The sequence below is a fragment of the Syzygium oleosum genome, unplaced genomic scaffold (genome assembly GCF_021117445.2).
Source record: "Syzygium oleosum isolate NSW1041296 unplaced genomic scaffold, Sole_v2.1 Sole_v2.37, whole genome shotgun sequence".
NCBI lineage: Eukaryota > Viridiplantae > Streptophyta > Magnoliopsida > Myrtales > Myrtaceae > Syzygium > Syzygium oleosum.
The window spans coordinates 1,742,112-1,758,314 of NW_026607521.1; the positions used below are offsets into that span (position 1 = coordinate 1,742,112).

Sequence of the window (16,203 nt, forward strand, 5' to 3'; positions counted from 1 at the left end):
CGGCGCCGCAAGTGTGTGCTCAATCAAGAGATCGACTCTTCGAATTCAATTTTCATCCCAATATCCATCCAACTTAGTTATGCAGCAAAATCCACACATAATGATGTGTCCCATTCAATGTGCGTGCTGGAACCTGGATCCAATGGACATAAATGACGACACGTAAGCAGCTTCCCACCATTAAGTTCAAAACCCCAAGGGAGCCACATTTGCTTCATCATCGCCATTTTCCGCGTCATTAATGCTGGAATTGGACTTTGCAAGGAATTTTCTTTCGGAGAATTCTCTCGGATCGATTCTTGTTAAAATTATCAAGGATTTCGTAAAAAAGATGTGTGCAGCCACTTGTTAAGCGGCCAAACGGGAAAATATCATAACTTTCAATGCATTGAATCAATGCCCTTGATTGCTCTCGTGATATGTACAATCAATATCTTAAATTTTCCATCAAATGAGGTTGCAAATTTCTTTGGAGGCACTTGTTAACAAGACTCAAATGTCAAAAGCCGTCTTCATATGAAACAAATAAGTATGTTTAGTGACTTGACACTAATTGGTCCTGGTTCATAGACAACATCTAGAATTAACGAAATAAATTATTAGGTCCACAATAGAACTTAGGTTCAAAACCCATGAAAGTCGATGAATTTTGAGAGACCTCAAATAAATTCCTTCATTTATAAATGATGGCCATGGACAATCACATGCCCGTTTTTTGCGATGCGTGGAAGAAAACTAATATCTCTCTAAATGATCTTTTTTGTCATATTGATGTCGTGTGACATATAATTATTCCATTCAGATTGAAAGTTAGGAATTTTTTTTGTCAAAAGATATTTCTATTCATTATCAAAATAATACATGAAATGATCCATAGAAAATCTCAAAAGCCACCATAACAAGGCAAGTCTGTAAAACTCCAAAACAAACCAAAAATCAGAAATCAAGGTACATCATCAAAGCATAGTTGACAAAGATAATCACAAGCTCTTCTTTCAAGAACAGATTTGCAACTGCATTTAAGCGAAAGGATCGGTAGCCGATCACCAAATCACACATCTTCATCAGTGATGAGTACATGCCGAGATCTCTATATGTAGTTACGGTTTTGCTTTTTGGTGGTTTGCGTTAAGGTTCGGCGTCTCCAACACCATCACAAGTCAACATAAACATGTTGAACAAGTTTAGATCTGAACACCTGTGAGAACAAGCCTTTTAGCAAGTGCGAGACTCCGAAGGTTTTAACAAAAACACGTTGAATAAGCACAAATTTAACATAAAAGTTGTTGTAAACACCATTGAAATTGGAGGCGGAGTACTTATTCATTAAAACTCCTAAATCTAGAATTAGATATGAGAGAAAAGCTCCCAGATCTAATATGGGGAGAGCAAAACTCCCAAATCTAAAACTAGATCGAGAGAGCAAGGAAAGAAACAAAAAAAACTAGAACGAAAAACAATGAGGGAGGGGAGGAAGATATCTAGGTCAAATCTCTCCCCTCCAGAATTTGAAGAGACGGAGAAACGTTGAAACGTAAAAGAGGGAGAGAGAGGGAGGGAGAGAGGGATGACCAATTTAGTTTTAAATCTATTGTACAAATATCAATTTAGTTCTAAATATTTCAAATTTTGCAATATAATCCTAAACATTTTTTATAAGTTTCGGATGTAGGTATTCCGATCAATTTTGGCCTAACGACTAACGTGACGTTCAATTATCACCCGTCATTCTATATGATACGCTAATGTAAACAACTTTACTAGACATGACAACCTATGTGAATAGTCGCATGAGCGATTTTCGACGGCAATTGGTTTGAAGTATTTTATTGGAAGTTAGTGCAAATTTAAGGATTATTTTGGCCAAATTAGAAATTTTACGACTAAATTGACGTCTACACAATAAGTTTAGTATTGAACTAGTATTTTTTTTTGTTGATTATAGATTCCCTTTAAAGCGGAGCAATTCAAATACATAGATACATTTTTGTGTTTGAAAATATCTTTAGTTCCTAGGGATTTACAACACCTAGGATCAGAAGCCTTATGCCTAGTTTTACACAATATAAATAATTTTTATGGGTTATGTTGATCAGTATTCTTGAATCACTTATTAATGACGCCCTTTAAAGAAATGCTTTCATTATTATAACACCGATTACACATAACACGAAATAGACGGTCATTGAAAATAATAAGCTTTCTTAATTAGGTGTTCAGCAAGTGCCACAAGGAACTTGTTTACAAAACCCGCTTTTTATGTATAGACTTTATAATAATCTAAGGCTCCGTTCGTTTGGCGGAAAATATTCTCCCGGAAGTCATTTTTCTGGAAAATGTTTTCCCGGAACATAATTTTCCGGTGTTCGGCGATCAATATGAAAAAGTTTCGAAAAATATTTTTCACCGGCGACCGGCGGCGGCGGCGGCGGGCGGCGACCGGCGGCGGCGGCGGGCGGCCAGCGACCGGCGATCAACTTCCTCTCCCACGGAAAATATTTTCCCTCCCATGGGCAATTTTGCCTTCAATTTGGGGGAAAATGATTTCCTCTTTGTGAAAAGAGGAAATCATTTTCCTCAAAACAATGAAGGATTTGGGGGTGGGGAAAGCGGAAAACATTTTCCGCCCCCGAACACCGGAAAACGCGGAAAATATTTTCCGGAAAAATATTTTTCCGCAAACGAGCACAGCCTAAGACCAAAATAAACAAGATCCGTGACGTGTCTGCTATCTAGGACATATTCAAGAACCAAACCCTCCTTGGCAAATTTCTATCATCTCATCGATATGTGGAAAAAGCCATCAAAAGACCTCGATAGTCGTCGTGCGTACGACCGACGTACTTGCCCATTGCTTTCGTAGCAAATCATCAATCACACAATCATTTCAAAACCTTCCTCCAAAAACGGGTCAATTTGTATTTCTTCCAAATCATTTTGACTTTTCTGGGGGATGACTGCTGAGATTAACTTAACTTAATTAAGCACTAATCACCCCATATTATACACCGAAAGGAGTGCTTAGGGTTCAAGATAAGAGCCGCAGAGACTTCGTACTCGGACATGCATTGCTTTTGATGGCCTAACTCCAAAGCAAAAGCTGACCTTATCAACTGTCCTCCTTTATTCAACGCTATAAGTAGAAGATAAGCAGACGTTGCTAGGTTTGCTAAAAAACACCCTTTGAAAATAAGTTCGCTAGCTGTAAAATTGGACCGTAAAATCATAAGATTATAATGGGTGCCCGCAAATTTTAGAGATGATCTAATCCCCGTTATTTTAGGTCATAACTCAGTCCAAAAAAGAATTGTTATACCGAGACCGAGTACAACAAAAAAAGAATGGATTAAATTAAGGGAAAATTTATTGTTTTGGATTTGAATCCATATTGTTAGAAATTTACATGGTATCAGAGCAAGTTGTTTTGAATTAAAAATTTTCTAGGCACTGTATTTGTCTCCTTTATCATATTTTTTCACGCTTAATCTTATGTCAAAAGTCTAGTCTATGCATGATGGGGAGTGTTAGAATTTTTAAATATTAAATCACGCATTCATTCAGCAGCTTTTTCTTTTAGAGCAATTAGCATCGGCACCACAAAAATTTATATTTACACGTGCACTTATCATTACATGACCGTTACATGATGAATTTTGTGGCTACGTTATTTTGGCTTATCGCTCGATCTATTTCCGAAAACCTTAATCTTGTGTGAATTCGTAGGTATAGACACCTAAATGGGTTTTTCAAGTGGCATACGATATTAACCAATGATATAACATATTGACAAAAATAAATTGATCACCTAATATTGTGTCAAATAACTGATAAGCATCTCAAGATTTATCGACATGATCAAATTTCATATTTAACCTTATAGTTGACCTACAAATGATCTCTTTACTCGTGTCTCCACGCCAAAAGTTGTTAAAGCGTTCTATCATAAAATTATGAAAATCAAAGCAGAGAGAACGACCTACGAACGTACAAAAGAAGAAGAAGAGGGCTCATGACTCAAAAGAGTTCAAGAGACTACTTTGAGGCTTTGTTTATTTCGGGAAAAATATAATGCAATTGGAAAACATTTTCTAAGTAAGTCATTTTCTAGGAAAACGACGATGGTTTCCCGTGTTGGGCCAAATCCAAAAACGAGTTGGAAAATGATTTCTGCCATTTGGAGTAGAAAATTGATTTGTGTTTTTGTTCATTTGATAGTTTTGTGTTGGATAGATGCGTCTCCAATTCACACGACTAATAGCAAAATCACCGTGATTTTAAGTCAGATTTCTTTGAGAAATTTTGGCAAGAAGTTAGTAGGCTTGCTATCACAAGCATCACAAATCCAATTTGATCTTCCGGCTCCAACAATATCTGTAGAACCAACAGTAGAGAGCAGATAAATATGAAGAAAGCATTATATCTTGTCCTCCCCCAAAAATGGATGAGGGCGGAAGAGATCATGGGGCTCAACAAAATCGGATAATGAGAGAGAGAGAGAGATAGAGAGAGTGGAAGAAGAAGACGCACTTGTGAGGCTGGAGCCAGAAGAATGGCGAGCGACAAAACTCTTTTGTGTGTTTAGGGAAAATTATCTGGTTTCTGCAGAGAGATTTGGTATTTCTAGATCGACTTTTTCCCCGGATGAGTCGAAAACATCGATCCCGGTTGTCGACTTGTTCATTTTAATTACTGAATGTTGGTTTTCTCTCCATGGTCCTGTCGCTAGCGACTTTGCATCTCCGCCGTCTTCGTCTCCACTGCACGGTTTGCCGACTCATTCAACTCAGGTTGGTCGGCTTTCGTCAGGACGGTTCTGTAATTTTCCCCAAGAAAGACATTAAACGAATGGCAGGAGTCACTTTCTTAGGACGGCCCTAAGCATAATATATTGATGAAAAATCTACACCGAGTGACATGTTGATATAATTATCTTCTTATTTGCTAGATAGCAAATGTATGCAGTGATTAAGAAGGTCCCTTGTCCATATTGAGGCTTTAGCAGAAACAGCGAAAAATCTGTCGATATATTCAATGCGTCGAAGCTGCTGTTAGGAACTTTTGTTACACTATAAAGCACCTGGGTATAGTGCCGATCCCAAATAGAAGAGTAACCAGTGTGGACATCGTCCTCAAACTTCTATAAATGCAGTTTCAACCATAACCATGTCTAGCATGCAGCGTGCGACCTCTTGTTCTCTTTCTTTTCACACTCGTTTAATAGTCTTCTCCTTTGTCTGCTATCACGTTATCCCCTTTGTCAGTCCCCTTCACTTTGATATAAGTAGCTTTGACAAGAACTCAAACGACATACTCTACGAAGGAGTTGCCGTACCAGCGCAAGGATGCGCTGATCTCACCCCCGAAGGCACCGCTCCACAAGGAGTTTCAGGTAGGCCGCATTCAGTATTCCAAACCCATCTATATAAGGGATTCTATTAGTGGGAGACAAGCAGACTTCTCTACCAATTTTTCTTTCAACATCATTCCTTTCCATCCCAAAAATTACAGTGACGGCATTGCGTTTTTTCTTGCTCCTACTGGCTTCACAATCCCACCCAATTCGGCTGGTGGGTACCTCGGATTGTTCAATACAAGCACAGTCGATGATGGGCCTGGAAACCACATTGTGATGGTCGAGTTCGATACTTATGAAAATCCACAAGGTTATGATGATTCTCCAGGACGGCACATAGGAATCAATAAAAACTCACTCTCTTCACTTGTTTATTCCAGTTGGGATCCCGGATCACTCGACAGAAGCACAACTAATGTTGTGGTAACCTATAATTCCACTAGCAAGAATCTTAGTGTGTTCTGGTCGTTTAATGGCGAGCCGGTTTCTTTCGACAACAAAAACACCTCGCTTACTCAGCCCATCGATCTTGCTGAGGTCCTTCCTGAATCGGTAGCAATTGGGATTTCAGCTTCTCATGGCCTCCATGGGGAGAGACACATCATAAATTCATGGGTGTTTACTTCGAACTTGGATGTTGTACGTCCCCATCGACTAATACATCCGTAAAGGGTGTAAACTCCAAGATCTATTGGTCACTAACATTAATCACGGCTCCTGTAGCAAGTCTCTTGCTAATTATTTCAGCGGGGTCTTACTTATATATGATCAAGATGAGGAAAACATACGAGCTTTGTGCCCTGACTGACATTGAGAAAGAGATAAAAGCTTTGCCGCTCAAATTCTCTTATCAAGAGTTGGTTGCAGCTACTATTGGCTTCTCACAGGATCGAAGACACGGCCAAGGAGGTCTTGCCAAGTTTATAAAGGACTTATGAACCATTTAGGTCGCCTAGTTGCTGTCAAGAGAATCTTCACCAAATCCAATCATTCTGAGAAGATCTTCATCAATGAAGTGAAGATAATAAGCTGCACGAAACACCGAAATCTGGTGCAATTCATTGGATGATGCCAAGAGGAAGGTGAACTTTTGCTTGTTTATGAATACATGTGTCACGCCCCGAACCCCTCGAAGCGCGATCATCCCACGTATCGGTCTATCTTGATGCGACGTCCCAGGACGCGTCGCCGACCCATCTCCCAAAACAGAGCATAAGGCACATGCGGAAGCAATAATTAAAACACCCGTACAAAACAATACATGACCAAGGGTAGCAGGAACGACGAACAATTAAAAGCCTAATAATCAAGACTTGCATGGAACTTCAAAACATATACAATGTCCACGATACACCAATACAAATCTCCAAACAAAAGCAGGTCAACGGCCACTACTAACAAAATCCCTAAGTGGCCAAGGGGCAGTCTAAGGTGGGGCTATAATCAGAAGGGTTACTGGCCCGACCTAAGGGAGGCTAAGGCTGATCCTAAGAAACTTAATCGGGATCAGATCCTGATGACTCGGACTCAGCCTCGATTATCTCATCCTCCGAATCCATCTGCTCGATCTCGCCAACCTGATCGGGATCCTGCTCTATGGGCTCCGGATTCTCATATGGATCGGGTACACCAGGCAACCTCTATCAGGAGTCTGAAAAACGGGGTTTAAACAACTATGAGACGAATCTCAGTGAGTAGGCCTCCTAAACCGAAACTAGGCTAACATGCACCTCCCGACAAGCAAATCAACGCAACAACGGACAATAACGTCAATCAAATGACCTAGGCCCTTGAGCCCGGATCACTTACCTCGCTGACCCTGCAGGTTAGGCATTTTGTATAAAGCACGGCACATACGCGACACACTGGTCACACGCACGCCACACGCATGCTCATGCTCAATAGTGCCTGCCTCACACACAAATCACCGGCACACACATTAGTCACATACTCTGGCACACATTTGCCATGCTCATGAACTACCTCAAGCAATGCACTCTGGCATGCGGCTCATTTTAACAATTTTGTAAATCGACTCGAAGGCCACGACCGAAGGCCAATAAATATTCCGACCCGAAAGCCACGACCCGAAGGCCCACAACACTCCGCGGCCCGCGCTGAAGCACATATGGCCCAATGTCTCTAGCCCGCGTAAAACGCCTCAGGCGCAACACCGATCTCCTTAATCATCCGGACGAACCGGCATCGTCCCGCGTAAACGCATCAGGACGGCACGACCCGAAGGCCACGACCCGAAGGCCTTAAGTGATCACACGGCACATTGCCAATTTTATCTGAGCCCCGCGTAAACGCATTTGGGCATTTAGGGTGATCACACATGCTCATTCTCTACACACAAAATGCGTAGCCATGCAAATTCCCGCACTCGGGTAATCACACGATGCATAATGAGCACCAATTTCAAATACGGGCATGCACTTCCATAATACCAACATACTCAATTGTGCCATAACATAATTAACCAGCATTTCATTGGCATGCCCAATTTCAATTAAACATAATTCAGCACGGCACCCAATTCACAACATTGGTGCACACAAAAACTTGCGCAATCAAGGCCCACTAATATCTTATCAATCTTGGCCAACAAATATACACACGTGTCACCACACAATGGAATCCAATCAAGTACCAAATTGCCACTGAATCGCTTAATTCGGACCATTCATGGCAAGAATCCGATTAACCTCAACTTAGTCCATTTTAATCAAATTCGGATCCAAAGAGGACAGCCACTAATCAGTCCGAGAGAGAGAAAAACCGGAAATATACAAAATCGGGTCCAAACTGGGCAGTTGTACAGTGACAGAAGTCCATTTGAAATAAATGGTAAATCAATTCCAAAAATTATGAAATTTGGATATGTTGTACAAAACATCTCGATGAACATCTTCCGTGAAGAACTAGAAACCCAGTTCTAACCGTAAATACCTCGTTTTGACACTCAAAGTCGGACAAAATCCGATTCGCTCGGACAGCCCCTCAGGCCATCAAAATATAACTTATTCAGTACCCAAATCATTTTGGAAAGCTTTGAAATTTTTATATGTTATACCCACAAATGTTCCCAACAATTTTTGTGAAGGAAGTAATTTGAAAATAGGCCTGGAAAAATTTATAAAAATTCGAACAGACCCGAAGGTCGGGTGAACAGTAAATCGGGCAGACCCATTTCGGTCCAAAGATGAACTTTCGAATGGCCTCAAATGATTTCCAAAAATTCCCAAATTAAAGTATGTTATAATTAAAGATGTTGGGAACAATTTTTATGAAGAACACTTCTTTAGATTCGGCCCACAATGATCATAAAAAAAATAACAAAGCGTAGAGGTACAGTAAAATCAGTAATCCGAGAATCATTAAACTTGCACCATTAAGCAAATCCAGCTCATATAACCTCTAAACCAAGTCTCCACAGCCTTAAAACCATCCCTAAATCATCACATTAGGCCCTTAAAATCACCACGACATCAGCCCAAATCAGCCCCCACTAATTAACCCCTAAAACTTGTCCAAAGTGCACTTAATCCTAATTAAGGGTTAGGATTTCCACTCACTAGATTTAAGCTTCAAAAGTGGGCTGAACAAGGGGAAAAACGGGCCAAACAGTGGCTGGATTGAACCGGTTCAGCGGCAGCACTCCGGCGTCCTCACAGCGGCGCTTGGCGGTGAACGGCGGCGGCGACGGTTGCTCTGGCGGTGGCTGCCCCTTACGGCCAAAGGAAGAGAGAAGAGAGAGTGAGGCGTGAGAGAGAGGGGGAAGAAGAGAGTGAACGGCAAAAATAGGGAGAGGAGGAGAAAGTGGCCGTGGAAGATGGAATGAAGGAGGAGAGAGAGTGGTCAAATGGTTAAAGGTGGAAGACATTTGTCACAAACTTGGACACTTGACCATTCTACTCTTTGATCCAATGGCCATTAATCACTCTCATCCAATAATTGATGGCCCTTTTGGTCAATCAATAATTCTGAATTTTGACTCATAATTATCCACAATAATTTTCCAAAATTGTCCAAAATTTGAAACCCTAAAAATAGGCCATAAGGGCAAAACAGTAATTTTCCGGTCCCGGGTCGAAATTCCATTTTTCGACCGTACCGACCCCAAATGTGGGTGGCCAACATAATATGACGTCGGATTCGCAAAAATAACCTTTTAAGCCCTCGAAAATCGACTGCAAAGTTTGGAGGGGCAAAATAGTAATTTTTTCACTTCTGGGCCGAAATTCCAGTTTTCGACCGTAACTACTCTAGATATGCGTGGCCACCCTAAAACGGCATCGGCCTTGAAAAATAATCTCATACGGCCTCGAAAATCGACGTCGGAGTCCAAAGGGGTAAAATCATAATTTTTCCAATTTCGGCCGAAATTCCAATTTTCAGCTGGACTAGCCCCAAATGTATGTGGCCACACCAAAACGATGTCGGCCTTGCAAAATAGTCGCAAACACCCATAGAATTTCGACATCGAAATTCGAGTCCAATTTGGTGATCAAAATTGCTCAATTCAGAATTTTAGAGCCTCTTACTGACAGGTGGCTGTTTAGGGGTTACGCGTATCGACCTAGGGTCACTCGAGTCGTGACGGTCTCGATTACCGGGATAGCGCAATGAATTATTGATTATTCCAGGGGTCACGATCGTTCGGTTCAGGTCCGGGATTTATTTGCCACGCGCACTCTCGGTCGAGCGGAATCACCTGCGATCTGATCGTGCGTCGTTGGCCAAACCAGATTCGTCACCTTCCTAGAATCGGTCCACACTGGCCCAAAATACTTCCCTGCCGTTTCTCGGAATCGGCGCCCGATTCGCGATCGGGTCCCCGGTCCACGTACTGTTTTCCTAGTTAGCCTTTCCCATTGGTCAGTATCCCGCGAGGGGCCAGCTCCGGGCGAGACGTACTAAAATCAAATGAGAAATAATATCCACTTCGTCGGATCCCGGAAATAGGTCGAAATTCAAGATGTTACAACATGCCTAATGGTAGCCTTGATAATCATCTCTTCAAAACACGAAAAGTTCTGCCTTGGCATGTAAGGTATGGGATAGCACTAGACCTGGCATTGGCCTCAATTATCTTCATGAAGAACTAGAGCAATGCATTCTTCACAGAAATATAAAAGCGGCAAACATATTGCTGGATATGGATTTCAACACTAAGCTTGGTGACTTCGGGGTAGCTAAGCTAGTTGACCCCTGGTTCAAGACTCAGACGATGGATGTGGTGGGCACATATGGTTATTTGGCACCAGAGTATCTCAATGGACGGAAGGCTACTAGAGAGTCCGACATGTTCAGCTTTGGGGTTGTTGTTCTTGAAATTGCTTGTGGTAGGAGGACCTATCAAGTAGGAGAATTTGATGTCCCAGTTTACAAGTGGGTTTGGCAGCTTTACCTTTTTGGAAATATGCTTGAAGCAGCGGACAAGAAGCTGGGCTCGAGCTTCGATGGGAACGAAATGGAATGCTTGATGATGGTGGGGCTGTGGTCTGTGCATCCAGATCCCAAGAGAAGGCCAAAAGCAGGACAAGTCATTAGGTTTCTTCAGCTAGAAGTCCCAGTGCCGGAGCTTCCACTCGCCGCATACAAGGCTCCCACTTTATATCAGCCATCACCACTAAGAATAGGATCTTATTGTTCTTCCAGTCAAGATTCAGTTCAGTCAAGCAAGATGGACCGTGGCTCCTAAAGCCACACAACAGCACATGTTGAATTTTGGGATGGCGGAGGGCAAACATGAGAGTCAATGAAGTGGTTCCTCTCGCAGAGTCCTTTTACCCGTAAATAAGACTCAGGGCATCGACCATTTCTGCTCATTCATTTTGTTCCTCATGTATCCCGATGGCTAGTTATATGCTCCAGCTCATCTACTCGCAGCTCCAGCTTTTGGAGGAACAATGGCTTGTCGAACACCTGTAATACATATTTTCTCCTGCATCCTCCTTAGTGGCTTGAAGCTGATGATACAGACACATCGGTAAAATTGTAGAACAGAACGCCTGCATAGGCAGGAATGGGCATTCTCAATTTTCTCTGACATTTCAGGTATTGCCTGTCACACTGGAGTCCGATGCTGTAACACATTCCTTTAAAGTAAGTTCACTTTGCCTGCATAGGCATGAACAGGCTTGGTTACCAGCCTACTGTCTCATTAATATCCTGTAACAAACGTCGTAAAATGACTTTAATATTATTTACAAAGGACCGCCAAACGTAACAAAGTTCATTTTCCTATAAAATAAGTTTTCTTGAAAATACTTTGTAACAATGTTTTTTGGTAAGGAACTAATTTTTTAAACTTTGTAACAATGTTCATTTGTCGTAAAACATATGAAGCTTAAAAGTCAATATAATATTAAAAGCACTCCTGCAACCGAGATAATGATAATAATAACAAGTCATACCTCTGTTTAGTGCGTCATATGTTATGAAAATTATATACATAAAAACAGATATAAGCCATTAGCAATGTTCTTCACTAACCGCATCGTTCCATCAAAGGTGTTTTCTTTTGAGAAATGCTAGAGTTACTAAGACTGGTCTACAAAAGTAGTACACCAGATGGTATGTCAAACTGTTACCGGTTATTTTTTCAAGTTCCATCCATAGCTTGACACATCATTTAGTAACTTAATTTATAGACCCATGTTAGAATACCTCGCATTTTATTTTCATCAATTTTGTTATCCTCATCAAGTTTGCCAATATCTTTCATTTGGAGCAAGACTCTTTTTTGGTCAATTCTTTATGGATTGTTAAGGACATTTGGCCCAACTTAAATTAAAGAAGAGGTGGTTTGGTGGTTAGCTGAGATCTCAATATCTATGGTTCAATTAGTGATTTTACCTCATTTAGAAAAGAGCCGAGCTTATATTACAGAAGAGGTTGGAATTTTACAATTTTATACGGTTCCACCCGTTTTAAGGGATTGAACCCATCTATATAAGGAATTCTATTACTGGGAGACAAGCAGACTTCTCTACCCATTTTTCTTTCACCATCGAACCATTCAATCCCAACGAATACAGTGACGGCATGGCCTTTTTCCTTGCTCCTACTGGCTTCGCAATCCCACCCAACTCAGCTGGTGCGTGTCTCGGATTGTTCAATGCCAGCACAGTCGATGATGGGCCCCGAAACCGAATCGTGATGGTTGAGTTCGATACTTTTGTGAACACAGATTATGACCCTCCAGTGCAGCACATAGGAATCAACATAAACTTGCTCTCTTCAATTGTTTATTCCAGTTGGGATCCCGAATCACACAGAGGAAATGCAACTAATGTTGTGGTGACCTATAATTCTACTAGCAAGAATCTTAGCGTATTCTGGTAATTTGATGGCGAGCCGGTTTCTTTGGACAAGAAAAGCTCCTCGCTTTCTTACCAAATCGACCTTGCTGAAGTTCTTCCTGAATCGGTAGCAATTGGGATTTCAGCTTCTTGTGGCGGCTTTGCGGAGAGACACATCATCAATTCATGGGGGTTTACTTTGGACTTGGATTTTGTACGCCCCCTGTCGACCAATTCATCAGTAAAGGGAGCAAACTCCAGGATCTGTAGGTTGTTTACATTTATCACCGCTCCTTTAGCAACTCTAATGCTGATTATCTCAGCGGGGTCTTGCCTAATTATGATCAAAATGAGGAAAAAATATGAGCTTTGTGCTTTGACCGACATGGAGAAAGAAATAAGAGCATTGCTGCTTATCAAGAGTTAGTTGTAGCTACGAGTGGCTTCTCACAGGATCGAAGACTCGGCCAAGGAGGGTCTTGCCGTGTTTATAAAGGACTTGTGAACAGTTTAGATCGCCAAGCTGCTGTCAAGAGAATCTCCACCGAATCCAAACATTCCGAGAAGGTCTTCATCAATGAAGTGAAGATATTAAGCCATGCGATACATCAAAATCTGGTGCAATTCATTGGATGGTGTCGAGAGGAAGGTGAATTTTTGCTCGTTTATGAATACATGCCTAACGGTAGCCTTGAAAATCATCTCTTTGGAACTCGAAAAGTTCTTCCTTGGGATGTTAGGTACGGGATAGCTCTAGGCCTGGCATCGGTCCTTAATTATCTTCATGAAGATCTAGAGCAATGCGTTGTTCACAGAGATATAAAAGCGGCCAATGTATTGCTAGACACGGATTTCAACACTAAGCTCGGCGACTTCGGAGTATCTAAGCTCATCGACCCCAATTCAGGACTCAAACGACGAACGTGGTGGGGACATACGGTTATCTGGCACCAGAATATCTCAACGGACGGAAGGCTACTAGAGAGTCTGACATGTTCAGCTTCGGGGTCGTGGATCTAGAAATCGCTTGCGGTAGGAGGACTTATCAGGATGGAGAGTTTCATGTCCCACTGTACAAGTGGGTTTGGCAGCTTTACCTTGCTGGAAATATGCTTGAAGCAGCGGATGAGAAGCTGGGTTCGAGCTTCGATAGGAAGGACATGGAATGCTTGATGATGGTGGGACTCTGGTGTGTGCATCCAGATCCCAAGAGAGGGCCAAAAGCAGGACAAGTTATCAGGTTTCTTCAGCTAGAAGTCCCTGTGCCAAAGTTTCCACTCGCCGCATTCGAGGCTCCCACTTTATTCCAGCCACCAGCACTAAGAATAGGATCTTCTTCTTCTTCTTCTTCTAGTCAAGAAATAATTGTGTTAAGCAAGATGGACCATGGCTCCTAAAGCCACACGACAACACATGTTGCTTTTGTGGATGGAGGCTGACAAACATGAGAGTCAGTGAAATGGTTCCTCATGCCCCGTCCTTTTACCCGTAAATAAGGCTCGGGGCGTCGACCATTTCCGCTAATTCATGTTGTTCCTCATGTATTCCCATTGTTAGTAATGTGTTATATGCATCGTTAGCTCGTCTCCTTGCAGCTCAATCTTTTGGGAGAAAGCTAGCTTGTCTAACATCTGTTCTGTATATTTTCTCCTGCGTGCCCAATTAGTAGTTGAAGTCGATGATACAGACACATTGGCAAAATCGTAGAACAGAACACATGCATAGGAATGAACGGGCATTTTTAGTTTTCTACATTTCAGGTCTTGCCTGTTACGCCGATTCTTTACATATTCTTTTAAAGTTAATTCACTTTGTGCAAGTTAAGAGAAAAGAAAAAAAACATCGTGCAAAAGTGCTTGTTCAACACTCTTATCCATCACCTTGGGTCATTGCAACTTCTCCTAGCATCCAGTGGCGAGACTTGCCCAGGGTTCTTTTGTTTTTCCTGGTCAAAATCTTTTTTCTGATTTCAAACTAGTTGAACCGGCTGGCCCATCTAGATTCAGCAACATTAAGTGTTTGATTAAAAAAAATTCATAAAATAAAATGGTGAGTTGGGGGGACTAATGTAACCCTTTAGGAGATTACAATAAGCGCTTTGTCGCCCGTTACAAAATATTTTAATTGAGTCATAGCTACCGAGTTCACCAATAGGTGTGCGAGTCTCCGTAGCACGACCACATGTTATATGTTTAAGATTGCGATGGACAATCGCCACGTGCATTTACAATTTTGACTTTGACTGTCAAATACAATCGGTCTAGAAAGTGCTCGCGCATGCCGGTCGAGGTACGATTGATGACGAAGCAAGTTATGTTATCTTTCAGGTTGCCGATTCTGTTTGTTTGAAGTGCTGCATGTTGGTTTTCTCTCCACGGTGCTGTCGCAAAGGACTGTGCATCTCCGCGGTCTGCGTCGCCGCTCCATGATTTACCAACTCGTTCGACTCAGGCTTTTGTCTCGACGGTCCTGTAATTTTCCCCAAGGGACAAATGGCAGGAGTCACATTCATAGGACGGCCCTAAGCAGAATACAGTTATGAAAAGATCACTCCAATTGACCACGTTGCTATAATCATCTTCTTGTTTGCTAGATAATGAAGAAGGTTCCTTGTCCATATCGAATCTTTAGCGGAAACAGAGAAGAAGCTGTCGGCCTATTCACCTTGTCGAAGCGGCTGCTGGGAACATTTGGTTATTATATAAAGCAACCCCCGAATGGTGCCGATCTCAACCAGTTGAGAAACGAGTGCGAACCTCGTTCTCATGCTTGTATAAATGCAATTTCAACCAAAACCATGTGCAGCGTGCCGCGTGCGACCTCTTGTTCTCTTTCTTTTCGCACTCGTTTAGTTTTCTTCTCCTTTGTCTGCTGTCCTGTTGTCCCCTTTGTCAGTCCCCTTCACTTCAACATAACTAGCTTTGACAAGAACTCAGGCGACATACTCTACGAAGGATTTGCTTTGCCAGCCAAAGGATTCGTTGATCTTATCGTCGTTGATCATGTGGACTCACTTATGTGCCACACCATTAATGATTGTGATTATTTTTTTATACATGGACACTTGTACCCACTGAGCCCCACTCTTCAGAAACTTCAAATTTCTCCTCCTTTTCTTTTATTCTCCCGTTACTTTCTCTCTTCTCGCACTTTCTTTTCTTCTTCTTCCACCTTCAAACAATCTCACCCTCGACACTTTCGCAGCCGCGCGATCTTTCGAGCTCGTTCTGCACAGTCAAGTCTCGAATCTTGGTCTGTCATTCATCGGGGTCATCCTTTGCGCGTTGAAGCCATGACGGGTTACGTACGGGTAATGGAGCCAGCGTTACAGAGGAGACACCCTGGTCGACGCCAGATCCTTCGTTGTCGAACAACTCGCGCTGATTTTTGACTGGGCCTAAACAGGTCGAGCCTAAATTATTAGGGCTCGATCAGTGGCCAAGCCCTAAATCACTAGAAGTTGTTTGAATCGGTTCGGCTCCGGCTACCCAGGGTTAAAGCCTGATTAAAAAAAAAAAGAAATTGTTTTATATATTATCA

The 16,203-nt window shown here is 42.0% G+C and overlaps 2 pseudogenes; both read left to right on the forward strand.

The window, feature by feature from the left end:
* The first annotated feature begins 5,172 nt into the window (after nt 1–5,172).
* Nucleotides 5,173–11,060, forward strand: LOC115677002 (L-type lectin-domain containing receptor kinase IX.1-like; annotated as a pseudogene).
* Nucleotides 11,061–11,889: 829 nt separating this feature from the next.
* Nucleotides 11,890–14,155, forward strand: LOC115677079 (L-type lectin-domain containing receptor kinase IX.1-like; annotated as a pseudogene).
* Nucleotides 14,156–16,203: the final 2,048 nt, after the last annotated feature.